This window comes from Garra rufa, chromosome 10, assembly GCF_049309525.1.
Source record: "Garra rufa chromosome 10, GarRuf1.0, whole genome shotgun sequence".
NCBI classification, from domain to species: domain Eukaryota; kingdom Metazoa; phylum Chordata; class Actinopteri; order Cypriniformes; family Cyprinidae; genus Garra; species Garra rufa.
In genome coordinates, this window is record NC_133370.1 from 38,116,513 (window position 1) to 38,133,254 (window position 16,742).

Sequence of the window (16,742 nt, forward strand, 5' to 3'; positions counted from 1 at the left end):
TGTTTGAACTATGTTTAATGTAAACTGCTAGAAGCCATTGATACTCAATTAAGCTTTAAGCTATCTATCTATCTATCTATCTATCTATCTATCTATCTATCTATCTATCTATCTATCTATCTATCTATCTATCTATCAACCTTATCTATCTATCTATCTATCTATCTTCAAACCTTATCTATCTATCTATCTATCTATCTATCTATCTATCTATCTATCTATCTATCTATCTATCTATCTATCTATCTATCTATCTATCTATCTATCTTCAAACCTTATCTATCTATCTATCTATCTATCTATCTATCTATCTATCTATCTATCTATCTATCTATCTATCTTCAAACCTTATCTATCTATCTATCTATCTATCTATCTATCTATCTATCTATCTATCTATCTATCTATCTATCTATCTTCAAACCTTATCTATCTATCTATCTATCTATCTATCTATCTATCTATCTATCTATCTATCTATCTTCAAAGCTTATCTATCTATCTATCTATCTATCTATCTATCTATCTATCTTCAAAGCTTATCTATCTATCTATCTATCTATCTATCTATCTATCTATCTATCTATCTATCTATCTATCTATCTATCTATCTATCTATCTTCAAACCTTATCTATCTATCTATCTATCTATCTATCTATCTATCTATCTATCTATCTATCTATCTATCTATCTATCTATCTATCTATCTATCTATCTATCTATCTATCTATCTATCTATCTAACTAGTCATGCCAGAATCATGCTAGCGACTTGCTAGTCGTGCTAAAATCATGCTAGCGACTTGCTAGTCATGTTAAAAATCATGCTAGCGACTTGCTAGTCTAGCTAAAATCATGCTAGCGACTTGCTAGTCATGTTAAAATAATGCTAAAATCATGCTAGCGACTTGCTAGTCATGCTAAAATCATGCTAGCGACTTGCTAGTCATGCTAAAATCAGGCTAGCGACTTGCTAGTCATGCTAAAATCATGCTAGCGACTTGCTAGTCTTGCTAAAATCATGCTAGCGACTTGCTAGTCATGCTAAAATCATGCTAGCGACTTGCTAGTCGTGCTAAAATCATGCTAGCGACTTGCTAGTCGTGCTAAAATCATGCTAGCGACTTGCTAGTCGTGCTAAAATAATGCTAAAATCATGCTAGCGACTTGCTAGTCATGCTAAAATAATGCTAAAATCATGCTAGCAACTTGCTAGTCATGCTAAAATCATGCTAGCGACTTGCTAGTCATGCTAAAATCAGGCTAGCGACTTGCTAGTCATGCTAAAATCATGCTAGCGACTTGCTAGTCTTGCTAAAATCATGCTAGCGACTTGCTAGTCATGCTAAAATCATGCTAGCGACTTGCTAGTCATGCTAGAATCATGCTAATGACTTGCTAGTCGAGCTAAAATAATGTTAAAATCATGCTAGCGACTTGCTAGTCGTGCTAAAATCATGCTAGCGACTTGCTAGTCGTGCTAAAATCATGCTAGCGACTTGCTAGTCATGCTAAAATAATGCTAAAATCATGCTAGCGACTTGCTAGTCATGCTAAAATAATGCTAAAATCATGCTAGCGACTTGCTAGTCATGCTAAAATAATGATAAAATGATGCTAGCGACTTGCTAGTAATGCTAAAATCATGCTAGCGACTTGCTAGTCATGCTAAAATCAGGCTAGCGACTTGCTAGTCATGTTTAAAATCATGCTAGCGACTTGCTAGTCTTGCTAAAATTATGCTAGCGACTTGCTAGTCATGCTAAAATCATGCTAGCGACTTGCTAGTCATGCTAGAATCATGCTAGTGACTTTGCTAGTCATGCTAAAATAATGCTAAAATCATGCTAGCGACTTGCTAGTCTTGCTAAAATCATGTTAGCGACTTGCCAGTCATGCTAAAATCATGCTAGCGACTTGCTAGTCATGTTAAAATAATGCTAAAATCATGCTAGCGACTTGCTAGTCATGCTAAAATAATGCTAAAATCATGCTAGCGACTTGCTAGTCTTGCTAAAATCATGTTAGCGACTTGCTAGTCTTGCTAAAATCATGTTAGCGACTTGCTAGTCATGCTAAAATAATGCTAAAATCATGCTAGCGACTTGCTAGTTGTGCTAAAATCATGCTAGCGACTTGCTAGTCGTGTTAAAATAATGCTAGCGACTTGCTAGTCGTGCTAAAATCATGCTAGCGACTTGCTAGTCATGCTAAAATCATGCTAGCGACTTGTTAGTCATGGTAAAATCATGCTAGCGACTTGCTAGTCATGTTAAAAATCATGTTAGCGACTTGCTAGTCTTGCTTAAATAATGCTAGCGACTTGCTAGTCTTGCTAAAATCATGCTAGTGACTTGCTAGTCATGCTAATATCATGCTAACAACTTGCTAGTCATGCTAGAATCATGCTAGCGACTTTGCTAGTCATGCTAAAATCATGCTAGCGACTTGCTAGTCATGCTAAAATCATGCTAGCGACTTGCTAGTCGTGCTAAAATCATGCTAGCGACTTGCTAGTCATGCTAGAATAATGCTAGCGACTTGCTAGTCGTGCTAAAATAATGGTAAAATCATGCTAGCGACTTGCTAGTCATGCTAAAATCATGCTAGCGACTTGCTAGTCATGCTAAAATAATGCTAAAATCATGCTAGCGACTTGCTAGTTGTGCAAAAATCATGCTAGCGACTTGCTAGTCGTGCTAAAATCATGCTAGCGACTTGTTAGTCATGGTAAAATCATGCTAGCGACTTGCTAGTCATGCTAAAAATCATGTTACCGACTTGCTAGTCTTGCTTAAATAATGCTAGCGACTTGCTAGTCTTGCTAAAATAATGCTAGTGACTTGCTAGTCATGCTAATATCATGCTAACGACTTGCTAGTCATGCTAGAATAATGCTAGCGACTTTGCTAGTCATGCTGAAATAATGCTAAAATCATGCTAGCGACTTGCTAGTCATGCTAAAATCATGCTAGCGAATTGGTAGTCATGCTAAAATCATGCTAGTGACTTGCTAGTCATGCTAAAATCATGCTAGCGACTTGCTAGTCTTGCTAAAATTATGCTAGCGACTTGCTGGTCATGCTAAAATCATGCTAGCGACTTGCTAGTCATGCTAGAATCATGCTAGTGACTTTGCTAGTCATGCTAAAATAATGTTAAAATCATGCTAGCGACTTGCTAGTCGTGCTAAAATCATGCTAGCGACTTGCTAGTCATGCTAAAATCATGCTAGCGACTTGCTAGTCTTGCTAAAATCATGTTAACGACTTGCTAGTCATGCTAAAATCATGCTAGCGACTTGCTAGTCATGTTAAAATAATCCTAAAATCATGCTAGCGACTTGCTAGTCATGCTAAAATAATGCTAAAATCATGCTAGCGACTTGCTAGTCTTGCTAAAATCATGTTAACGACTTGCTAGTCTTGCTAAAATCATGTTAGCGACTTGCTAGTCATGCTAAAATAATGCTAAAATCATGCTAGCGACTTGCTAGTTGTGCTAAAATCATGCTAGCGACTTGCTAGTCGTGTTAAAATCATGCTAGCGACTTTGCTAGTCGTGCTAAAATCATGCTAGCGACTTGCTAGTCATGCTAAAATCATGCTAGCGACTTGTTAGTCATGGTAAAATCATGCTAGCGACTTGCTAGTCATGTTAAAAATCATGTTAGCGACTTGCTAGTCTTGCTTAAATAATGCTAGCGACTTGCTAGTCTTGCTAAAATAATGCTAGTGACTTGTTAGTCATGCTAATATCATGCTAACAACTTGCTAGTCATGCTAGAATCATGCTAGCGACTTTGCTAGTTATGCTAAAATCATGCTAGCGACTTGCTAGTCATGCTAAAATCATGCTAGCGACTTGCTAGTCGTGCTAAAATCATGCTAACGACTTGCTAGTCATGCTAGAATAATGCTAGCGACTTGCTAGTCGTGCTAAAATAATGGTAAAATCATGCTAGCGACTTGCTAGTCATGCTAAAATCATGCTAGCGACTTGCTAGTCATGCTAAAATAATGCTAAAATCATGCTAGCGACTTGCTAGTCGTGCTAAAATCATGCTAGCGACTTGTTAGTCATGGTAAAATCATGCTAGCGACTTGCTAGTCACGCTAAAAATCATGTTAGCGACTTGCTAGTCTTGCTTAAATAATGCTAGCGACTTGCTAGTCTTGCTAAAATAATGCTAGTGACTTGCTAGTCATGCTAATATCATGCTAACGACTTGCTAGTCATGCTAGAATAATGCTAGCGACTTTGCTAGTCATGCTGAAATAATGCTAAAATCATGCTAGCGACTTGCTAGTCATGCTAAAATCATGCTAGCGAATTGGTAGTCATGCTAAAATCATGCTAGCGACTTGCTAGTCATGCTAAAATCATGCTAGCGACTTGTTAATCATGGTAAAATCATGCTAGCGACTTGCTAGTCATGCTAAAACTATGCTAAAATCATGCTAGTGACTTGCTAGTCATGCTAATATCATGCTAACGACTTGCTAGTCATGCTAGAATAATGCTAGCGACTTTGCTAGTCATGCTGAAATAATGCTAAAATCATGCTAGCGACTTGCTAGTCATGCTAAAATCATGCTAGCGAATTGGTAGTCATGCTAAAATCATGCTAGTGACTTGCTAGTCATGCTAAAATCATGCTAGCGACTTGCTAGTCTTGCTAAAATTATGCTAACGACTTGCTAGTCATGCTAGAATCATGCTAGTGACTTTGCTAGTCATGCTAAAATAATGTTAAAATCATGCTAACGACTTGCTAGTCGTGCTAAAATCATGCTAGCGACTTGCTAGTCATGCTAAAATCATGCTAGCGACTTGCTAGTCTTGCTAAAATCATGTTAGCGACTTGCTAGTCATGCTAAAATCATGCTAACGACTTGCTAGTCATGTTAAAATAATGCTAAAATCATGCTAGCGACTTGCTAGTCATGCTAAAATAATGCTAAAATCATGCTAGCGACTTGCTATTCTTGCTAAAATCATGTTAGCGACTTGCTAGTCTTGCTAAAATCATGTTAGCGACTTGCTAGTCATGCTAAAATAATGTTAAAATCATGCTAGCGACTTGCTAGTTGTGCTAAAATCATGCTAGCGACTTGCTAGTCGTATTAAAATCATGCTAGCGACTTTGCTAGTCGTGCTAAAATCATGCTAGCGACTTGCTAGTCATGCTAAAATCATGCTAGCGACTTGTTAGTCATGGTAAAATCATGCTAGCGACTTGCTAGTCATGTTAAAAATCATGTTAGCGACTTGCTAGTCTTGCTTAAATAATGCTAGCGACTTGCTAGTCTTGCTAAAATAATGCTAGTGACTTGCTAGTCATGCTAATATCATGCTAACAACTTGCTAGTCATGCTAGAATCATGCTAGCGACTTTGCTAGTCATGCTAAAATCATGCTAGCGACTTGCTAGTCATGCTAAAATCATGCTAGCGACTTGCTAGTCGTGCTAAAATCATGCTAGCGACTTGCTAGTCATGCTAGAATAATGCTAGCGACTTGCTAGTCGTGCTAAAATAATGGTAAAATCATGCTAGCGACTTGCTAGTCATGCTAAAATCATGCTAGCGACTTGCTAGTCATGCTAAAATCATGCTAGCGACTTGCTAGTCATGCTAAAATAATGCTAAAATCATGCTAGCGACTTGCTAGTCGTGCTAAAATCATGCTAGCGACTTGTTAGTCATGGTAAAATCATGCTAGCGACTTGCTAGTCATGCTAAAAATCATGTTAGCGACTTGCTAGTCTTGCTTAAATAATGCTAGCGACTTGCTAGTCTTGCTAAAATAATGCTAGTGACTTGCTAGTCATGCTAATATCATGCTAACGACTTGCTAGTCATGCTAGAATAATGCTAGCGACTTTGCTAGTCATGCTGAAATAATGCTAAAATCATGCTAGCGACTTGCTAGTCATGCTAAAATCATGCTAGCGAATTGGTAGTCATGCTAAAATCATGCTAGCGACTTGCTAGTCATGCTAAAATCATGCTAGCGACTTGTTAATCATGGTAAAATCATGCTAGCGACTTGCTAGTCATGCTAAAACTATGCTAAAATCATGCTAGCGACTTGCTAGTCGTGCTAAAATCATGCTAGCGACTTGCTAGTCGTGCTAAAATCATGCTAGCGACTTGCTAGTGGTGCTAAAATCATGCTAGCGACTTGCTAGTCATGTTAAAAATCATGTTAACAACTTGCTAGTCTTGCTTAAATAATGCTAGCAACCGCATAGCAACACCTTAGCAACCACCCTGGGTACCTTAGCAACCGCATATCAACACCTTAGCATCTATTCACATTCAAACTATTTATATCTTCTAACTATTTATATCTATAAATCTATCTATCTATTTTCAAACTATTTATATCTATCTAGCCTATCTATCTTCAAACTTTATTAATCAAACTAAAACTATTTCAAACTGAAAACCTTTAAACTTTCTTTAAACTAAAAGCTTTTAAAACTACTTAAAACTTACTGGCTAGGCTTTCTCAAGCCAACTTAAAGTTTGCTAACAAACTTTTTATCTAGTTGTTTCTACTATCGATACATGTCCCCTTTTAAACCAACGCATGAACGCGCACTTATCTCAGATAACTCAATCCAGCGATACTAATCATAAACAACAGGTGTGTTCGAAGAACCCAGTTAGCCGGATCATGATTAGCCCGATGATATCATCTTGGATGTCTCATTTGATCTCGGATGTTTTAAGCAACGTACGAAGAACGAGCCCCTGTTCTGTTTTCCAAGTGTTTTCCCCCCCATGTTTCTAGTTCATTTGGTTTAGTCCTTGTTCTCCCCCTTTTGGTTTAGTCCTTTTGGTTTAGTCTTGCCCATATTTGTATTTCCCCCTCGTCATCTCGTTATCTTGTTTGTGACCACGCCCATGTTTCTGTGTATAAAGTCTGTGTCTGCTCACTCCCCAGTGTCGGTCGATGTAACGTTACATGTTCTCATTTCTTGCTCCTGGTTTTGGTTTGTTTGTTTGTTTGTTTGTTTGTTTGTTTGTTTGTTTGTATGTATATTCAGTATTTTATTTAATAAACTGTATTTTTCATCTACTCCGGTTCTCCTCCTCCATCTCCACTCCTCAACCCAGCCAGATTGTGACAGAACGACGGACCTCAAACAGAAGATGAGTCGGGCTGAGGCAGCTTTGAGGAGACTGCGGCAAGGTGGTTGTGAGTTGGAGCGATATGTGGAGGACTTCATCGAGCTCTCCCATCAGGTAGGCTGGCACGAGGCTGCTCTTGGTGCTGTGTTTGTTTTGGGGCTGGATGATGAGACCATTCGCTGCGATCTTCCCTCTTGTAATTTCCCCTTGATCGAGCTAATAAACCTGATTCTCTATTTGAATGGATCTGATTTTGAAGTTGAAGAATTTCCAAATTCTGGTCGGTCTCATCTTCCAGTCCCCTCACAGACACAGCACATCGCGCCAGCCTGCCATAAGCTGAGAACCTCCACATACCGTTCCAACGGATCGAACCGCCAGCCCAGTCTCCTATCCCCAGTCATCCTCCAAAGCTCCGCCGATGTCCTCAGCCCGAAACGGCCTCCCCACGCTCTAGTCTGCCGGCCTCCGCCCAGCGCTCAAGCCTGACGGCTTCCTCTCCGCGCTCAAGCCCGTTAGCCACCAGACCAGCGTCAGCTCGCAAAATGGTGCTATGCCAGTTCACAAGATGGCTGCCACGGCAGAATCTGTAAGCAAGATGGCTGCCATGCTAAAGTCTGCAAGCAAGATGGCTGCCACGCCAGAGTCTGCAAGCAAGAGGGCTGCCACGCCAGAGTCTGCACGTAAGATGGCTGCCACGCCAGAGTCTGCACGTAAGATGGCTGCCACGCCAGAGTCTGCACGTAAGATGGCTGCCACGCCAGAGTCTGCAAGCAAGATGGCTGCCACGCCAGAGTCTGCACGTAAGGTGGCTGCCACGCCAGAGTCTGCACGTAAGATGGCTGCCAGGCCAGAGTCTGCACGTAAGATCTGCACGCAAGATGGCCTCCGTTCCTGAGTTCCCGGCCAAGATGGCCGCCAAGCCTGAGTTCCCGGCCAAGATGGCCGCCAAGCCTGAGTTCCCGGTCAAGATGGCCGCCGTTCCTGAGTTCCCGGTCAAGATGGCCGCCGTTCCTGAGTTCCCTGCCAAGATGGCCGCCGTTCCTGAGTTCCCGGCCAAGATGACCGCCAAGCCTGAGTTCCCGGCCAAGATGGCCGTTGTCCCTGAGTCTCTGGCCAAGATGGACACCAAGCCTGAGTCCCCGGCCAAGATGGCCGCCAAGCCTAAATCTGCACCCAAGATGGCTACCGACAAGTCAGAATCTCCACTGGTTCCACCCAGTCTCCCAAAGTCTTCGCTGGTTCCGCCCAGCCCTCCAGTGACCGCGCCGCCAGAGCGCCCTCCAGTGACCACGCCGCCAGAGCCTGCTCTTCCAGAGTCTCCGCTGGAGACGCCCAGCCCTCCAGAATCTCCGCTGGGATCGTCTAGTCCTCCAGAGTCCGCTCCTCAAGAGCGCCGTCCAGAGCCCGCTCCTCCAGAGCCGGAGCTCTCTCCTGCGCGCCCTCCAGAGCCGGAGCTCTCTCCTGCGTGCCCCTCCGTGCTCTCCTGGGTGGACTATACCCTAGGTTCCCTCAAGAAAAATTTTTTTTTGGGGGGGGCTACTCCCCTGATCAGCCATGGCCACCTGGACTGTTGACCCGGCCATGGCCACCTGGACTGTTGAGCCAGCCATGGCCACCTGGACTGTTGATCCGGCCATGGCCACCTGGACTGTTGATCCGGGCATGGCCACCTGGACTGTTTACCCGGCCATGGCCACCTGGACTGTTTACCCAGCCATGGCCACCTGGACTGTTTACCCGGCCATGGCTTCCTGAGCCCCCAGATCCGCCATGGCCACCTGGACTGTTTACTCGGCCATGGCTTCCTGAGCCCCCAGATCCGCCATGGCCACCTGGACTGTTTACCCGGCCATGGCCCCCTGAGCTCCCAGACCCACCATGGCCTCCTGGAATGGTTACCCGGCCATGGCCTCCTGAGCTCCCAGATCCGCCATGGCCTCCTGAACTGTTAACCCGGCCATGGCCTCTGGAGCTCCCTGATCCGCCCTGGAGACCACCCCTGTATCCTGTGTTTCCTGTATCCCAGTCTAGTGGTCTCCAGGGCGCCCACCCTCCCTCCCCTATGGATGTTAGACGGCGCGAGACGCGCCTTTTGGGGAGGGGGGTGTAATGTCAGTATTCTGTCCTGTTCTGTTTTCCAAGTGTTTCCCCCCCCCCCCATGTTTCTAGTTCATTTGGTTTAGTCCTTGTTCTCCCCTTTTGGTTTAGTCCTTTTGGTTTAGTCTTGCCCATATTTGTATTTCCCCCTCGTTATCTTGTTTGTGACCACGCCCATGTTTCTGTGTATAAAGTCTGTGTCTGCTCACTCCCCAGTGTCCGTCGATGTAACGTTACATGTTCTCATTTCTTGCTCTTGGTTTTGATTTGTTTGTATATTCAGTATTTTATTTAATAAACTGTATTTTTCATCTACTCTGGTTCTCCTCCATCTCCACTCGTCAACCCAGCCAGATTGTGACAGATATATTGTACATTTGCTACTACTAATATATCAAAACTTAATTTTTGATTAATAATATGCATTGCTAAATTCTTTTGGCGACTATATATATATTTTTTTTCTCAGTATCAGATTCCAGATTTTCCATATTCTAACAAACCATACATCAATGGAAAACTTATTCAGCTTTCAGATCATTTATAAATTTCAATTTAAAAAAATGTACCCTTGGGTAAACTGCTGGGGTAGTTGTGTATAGGGCTGTCGCGATAACCGCAATATCGCAATACCGCTATTGACGTGCATAACCGCAGAGGAATGCAACAACCGCAGCAACCGCGATATTTGCCTGTTTTCTTTTTTCCTAAGGATTCGCCCTTCTCACTTAATGCCTATGTGCTGAATATTAAATTAGTAATAAGTTAGTAATGATAACATAATGTTTTTATTATGAGGCTCAGTAGATATGCATTTAACAAGCCTAAACAGACAGCGAATGAGAGAGAGATCGACTGAGCGCGATTACCTGCGTCTGTCTTTCAGATCGAGTCAGGAATGTATGTGAAACTAGCTTGTCATGTCCAAGAAAAGTGAAATCTCTGTCTTAACATCGATGCTCTGCTGCTCAGCTGAGCCTTTAAAAGTGGCGATTAAAGTTAAAATGATTTCAACATCGTGTTTCATTACGTCTCTCTTTGATTAAATAAGCGTTTTTGAACTTATAGTTGAATGAACGGATTAAAGACTTACTCAAAGATAGTCTCTTGCCTCCCTCTTGTGGCGTAACAATGAAACTGCACTGACTGACAGCTCGCCTAAAGCACGCAGGTGAAATAGTGACAGAAAGTCTCTCGTCCAGTCAAACTCGAGGGTGCGCGCTAACTGTTATACACACGAAGATTTCAGATGCAAAGCCTCTAAGTATGTCTGACATTTTTCTTCAAAATTTGCATTTCTTTCTGGCTAGGTTTCTATGTAAGTACTGTTTACTTCACTTCATATAACAACGCGATTTGGTTTTGGTTTATTGATTTCTGAATATGACCTTACATTGTAACAGCCTACACACAATTTTATATATATATATGGCGGTAATACCGCATACCGCGCTACTGAGCCACTCAAAATTACCGCAAGGGAAATTCCTTAACCGCGACAGCCCTAGTTGTGTACACACACGGCCAACGCTGCATTTATGTTTAAACAACATGCAAATATGAATTTTGCATAATAGGTGACCTTTAAAGAAATTATTTTAAAAAGAAATTCACAGTAATTTCTTTTATTACTTTTTTTTTTTTTTTTTTTTTTTTGAAAAGTGGTAAAATAGCACTGTTGGGGTCCACAATGAATGAGGACTCACTGAAACAAAGTGAACATGATTTTTCCCTCTCTACTCTGGCCAATTTAATATTTGAGTCAAATACACAGTACTTACACCAGACTTTCTGGCACTCTGACAGTTTGACAATCTGTATTTCTCAGTTTAGCCATCAGCTACTATATCTTTGACTGGCTGAACTCAGGGAGGAGTTCTTTAATGCCTTGTGTTCCATAGGGACCTCTTGTCTTTTGATTAACAGCCTTGGTTGTGTCTGCAAAAAATCCATCCATCTGTCCTCACACACTCCATCTCTCTTTGGAAGCACAGCCCAGTGCCAGTCTGAATTATTAGCACTCAGTGGCTTTGATGAGTCTCTCTCTCCTTTTCTGGCACCGAGGGCAGAGGCACATTTTTAGATGATCGATAGATTTCCGCTCTTTCGTCAGTGAAGTGCATTTGAAAATGTTTGGAGTGTTGCAGCTAACATTCTGGCAGTGGTTGCTTTTGGAAGAATTGCAGGAAATAATATATTACTGTCTTTTTTCAGAACTGCAACTGTCAAAAACAATTTTGTGAGCTAAAGTTAGATATCTGAACAGATACCTATAAATAAAAAAATAAAATAAAATCACAATTAAACAGATGTGCACTAGCCCTGATAGAAATTTACTATTAATTATTCTATTAAAAATGCTGGATTTAAGTTTATAAAACTGAAGAGTGTAAAATTAAATTAGTAGTTCAATTTGTTACCACAAACAGTGATTTAAGTAGTGTCTTTGCATTTTGCTGTCTGCCTTCTGAGAAAATCAAAATGTCATATAATTGTAATGCAACTTTTGTATTAACATTTTGTTTCAATGTCTGCAACTCTTTTTGTGCTATACGTGTCTATTAACCAAAAGTTAATCTCTTTTTAACCCTCTGGGTTAAACACAAACATGTGCAATCATGCTGCTGACATATTATTGTAGCCCAGTTTGTGCTACAGAGTTTAGCTATTAATATGTTTTTAAGACACTCAAAAAAACACAAATGTCAGGGCATGTCAAAACTTTTCCAGGGCCCCAAAACCCCCTCAGACCCAAGAGGGTTAAGCCATTATGAAATCAGTGGGACAACCAACCAAGATGGAGCAGAAGGAGGTAAAGACCCAAGCGTAGCCAAGGAGATGGAGAGCCAGGATGATACAGCAGATCTGGAGGGCCAAAGTGGAGCCAACAGTTTATGCAACTAAGGCAGAGACGGGGATCCAGAGGCCGCGGTGGAGCCGGAGCAACTGAAGACAAAGGTGGAGCCAGAGGGAAGAATGAGCCAGAGGGATGAAGGGATAAGGTAAAGCCAGGGGGAGTGGACTTCCATGATGGAGCCAAGTTGACAAAGAGCCGGAAAGAAGAAGGAGCCCAGTGGAGCCTGTGGGATTACAGACAATGGTGGAGATGACGGAGCAAGGAGCCAAAATAGAGTCGATGGGTCAAAGGGCTAAGGGGGAGTCCAAGGCTCAGAGGCTGAATGCTAAGACACGGTATTATGAGGATCAAAGCTGGAACTGGGGACTGGAAGGCCCAAGGCGGATCCACACAACAAGGTGGAGTAGACTGAAGATGCACTGAAGGACTGACAGGAGGTCAGGAGCTGGGCAGAAGCAGCAGGGATGGGAGACTCGAGAGAAGAAATGGGAGAAATTACCTCCTCTAAACACATTAAAACTAAGGTCCCATCCACACAAATGCGCATTTAGCTGTATACGTAAACATTTTGTACTGTATCAGTGTCTTGTCCAGACAGATCCAGTGTCTTGGGAGCCTGAAACCTCTATTTTTTTTAAACTGGGTCCCAGAGTGGATAAATCTGAAAACGACACCTTTGCATTTTCGTGTGTACAGCCAATCCGTATATTTTGTGAAACAATGATGTCATCACCCCACGACTTGCCCCTTGTATACAGCACACAAGGTTTATGTGCATGCTCCAAGTCTTCTTGGAGGAGAAGCATTGCTGGTGAGTTCATCTTTCTGTTGTTTTGGTCCAGTCAGGATGTGGTGGTTGTAGTAAGTACACCACGCAGGTGAATTCAACACTAATAGTCTTTAATAATGAATCCAACAGGAATACAGGAGACAACACAACAACTGAAACATTAATATCAGAGCACGAACAGAGGGAGAAAAAAGAAATAATCACAGTACTGAATATTAGTGTTGTTGCCTTGTCATTTAGAGGATGTAGAAGGTGGTGATATGAAAATCCCATTTACCCATCCATGAAATAGAAAACTATGGCATTGTTCTAAATTCATAAAATGATTTTATGGCTCTGCAGTGGCTTGATGTAAATTTTTTTGAAATCACTTTCCCCTGGAGACTTATAACCAGGTCCAAGTGAACAAGATATATAAGAACTAGAGGGGTAATCATACCATGCTCCCTAGATGATTGCTTTTACGTGCAGCATAACAAGTCCCATCAACGCCCAGTGGCAATTGATTGTGAAATTGCATTTTGAAAACATAACTTTGCGTATTGATTCGCTAAGAAGTGGCAGACACTATGATTAGCTCTGTATGCCTAGGCTAATGGATTATGATTTATACTTTCCTCGCTCCAGAAACACTATCAGAGTAACCTTCAATTTATCATGAGGATGTGTGCTGGGATGACAATGAGCAGATAATTTTTTGTCAATGCTTTTGTAAAGCATCAGACTTTTTCAGCATGAACAACTGGCACTCAGAATAGAGATACCATAGTGTTCCTTGCTGCTCTGTTGCATTTACATAAGCAGCGGTTTGATAAATGACTGTGCAGTGGCCTGATGACCCAGTCGACTATGCAGTCCTATTATATTTAAAGGAGAGTGCTACATGTCTAGATCTGCACTCCTGGAAGATCAGGCCCCCACAGTGTTGGCAAATGAGTGAAAGTCAAAACTTCTCCTTAAACCAACAAGATCATTTAGAAAGTGCCCTATTTTCCTTTGTAAAAAGTTGCTCTTATTTTTTTTTCACAGTTCCACCTCTACATTATGTTGCGTTATTCAGGTTATCTGGATAAGTGGCTGCATTCATGTTCCATTTCTAAGAATCATCTTTCTCGCTTTTAGTTAAGCTGCACGAGTTTGCATAATGTCACATGGTGTGTGTACATCTCTGGCTTGTGTTCGACTTGTGGCATTACCCCCAGTTCATGAAGGTTAGCTGACAAAAACTGTATAGCTTTACATGCTGGAGCTATACAGTAAAAGCACCCTGTGTCACACCCGTGGACTTTCTTGTTGGTTTTTCCCGTTTTCCCCCGCTGTTCTGAGTGTTTTTGGTTTCTCCGTCATTGTCTGCACCTGTCTGTGTAATTAGTCTGTCTATTTAAGGTGTGTGTTTTCCCCTGTACTCTTGTCGGTCTTTGATGTTATATGGATGTCTTACCCTGCTGTTCCTGTGTCTGCTTGTATTCCGTTGGATTTATTAAATATTCGTCTTTTACTACGTCGTTGTTCGTGTGTTCCTGCCTACATCGTGACAGAAAGACCGACCGAAACAGTTTTTTTTTTGCGTATTCCACCCCGTTTTGTTTTTCGTTCTGTTTTTCAGTCTTTTTGTTTCCGTAGTGTGTTTCCCCCATGGATCCCTTCCTCCAACCAGAATTCATCCTCCTCCGGCTGAAGCAGGGGGATTTACCGCTCGAGGGTTTTACGATCATGTTCCAGCTTGTAGCAAACACCACCAGCTACCCGGACGACGCGCTCTGTGCGTTCTACGACGCTAGCCTCAACGCGTCATGCAGAGCGCCGTCGTCCGAGGACGGCCCTCGAGCGGATTTTGCCGCGTTTGTGGAGTGGACACTGGCGAGAAAAAGACCCGAATTCCCCGCCTGTTCCAAGGAGAATCTCGTCAGTGCCACTCCAGACCCAGAGCCCAGCCAGCCACCCCGACCGACGGATTATGAGCCCATCGTAGACGGAAAGCCCGAGCCCGGAGCGACAGCAGTGTGGAGCGCCGATGGGGTCATATCATCCGACCAGGTGCGAGAGCCGGCCACTACATCTGCGACGGTGGAGTGCTGCGTCGAGCAAGAAGGGGCGGTAGAGAGCCCCGCCCACTGCACCATCACTGAGGGTGAGCTGGAACAAGATTTTGGGGATGTAATTGACTGTGTCATGGAAATACCTATCTGCCTGGACTTCCCACCCACCCTCCCTCATCTGCCTAGTCCTGAATCTCCGCTGGTTCCGCCCAGTCTTCCTGAATCCCCGTTGTCGACTGTCTGTCCCCTTGCTCACCTTCAGCCCACCATCTGTGCGGTGGGTTCGCCGCGGGTCTGCCAGTCTCCATCGGTGTCATGGCTGGAGGATCCCTCACCATCGCCTCCAGCCTCAGAGTCCTGGACTCCGCCTCGGCCCTCGGACCCTGCGGCTCCACCCCGGCTCTCTGCTCCCTCGTCTCCGCCGTCGCCCGTCGATCCACCAGCTCCACCGGGCACCATCGTCCCTCCGGCTCCGCCCTGGTCAGTCGTCGCCCCACCTTCGCCTCTGGACTCTACTCCACCGGCTGTGCCTCGTCGCGCCGTCCCACCGGCTCTGTGGACCTCCTCCCTCCCGCGGGCACAGCCTCGGTCCTCTGTCGCTCCGGCTCCGCCGCGGATCTCCGGATCTCCATCTCCGCCTTGGTCGCCAGAGCCTTGGGTTCCGCCTTGGCCCTCCGGATCCGCGGTGTCACCCAAGATCATCGGCTTTCCGTCTCCGCCTCGGGCTCTCCCACCACCTGCTCCGCCTCCGTCGGTCGGCCCCTTGGAGTCGTCAGCCCTCCCTCCATCGGCTCCACCGTGGGAATACATCTTGGCTGCATTCAGGGTCCCACCTGGCTCCTCCTGCTCCAGCTCATTCCTGTCACATCCTTGGCTCCTCCCTCCGTCACCACCCTGGACTCCATCTTGTGCCCTCCTCCCGGGAGTCCGTCCTCCACCTAAGCCCCCTCCAAAGACTTTGTTCTGTTTCCTTTGTCTGTTTGTCGGCACGAGGACGTGCCTTCCGGGAGGGGGAGGTAATGTCACACCCCCGGACTTTCTTGTTGGTTTTTCCCGTTTTCCCCCGCTGTTCTGAGTGTTTTTGGTTTCTCCGTCATTGTCTGCACCTGTCTGTGTAATTAGTCTGTCTATTTAAGGTGTGTGTTTTCCCCTGTACTCTTGTCGGTCTTTGATGTTATATGGATGTCTTACCCTGCTGTTCCTGTGTCTGCTTGTATTCCGTTGGATTTATTAAATATTCGTCTTTTACTACGTCGTTGTTCGTGTGTTCCTGCCTACATCGTGACACCCTGAGCATGCCTGACAAGCAAAAGACAAGCTAACCGTATCCTTTCTATCTCCTCCACACCTGCCCAGAACTGTGAGCTTCAACACATTCTTATTCATATTCCACACACATATGCACACACACTCTCACAATACTTGTCTGGGGCTGCATATTCCCATGAAAATTCATGCAGTGGCTCTAGTGGGCCTGTGATCATTCCGGTCTGGGAGATGTCATCCGACAGATGCCTTTTATATCATATGAGAGGAACCACCTGTTAAACATTTATGGCTTGAGCTCCGTGCCTGGAATTCTGGCCAATTATAAGGGGGGGATCTTGGCGGCATCTCCATTCCATGAAAATAAAAAAAGGATTTGACACACCTGCTACCCATGAGCAAAAACAATGTACAATTTTACATTAAATACAATTTTGTGAAGCATGTTAGAATGGTAAAGCTTAAAGATGAACTCATTAATCATTTAGATGGACCAGACAGTTGTAGTTTATTTGCTGATGCCAAGAATAGCTTGTCTTTTTCCTCCA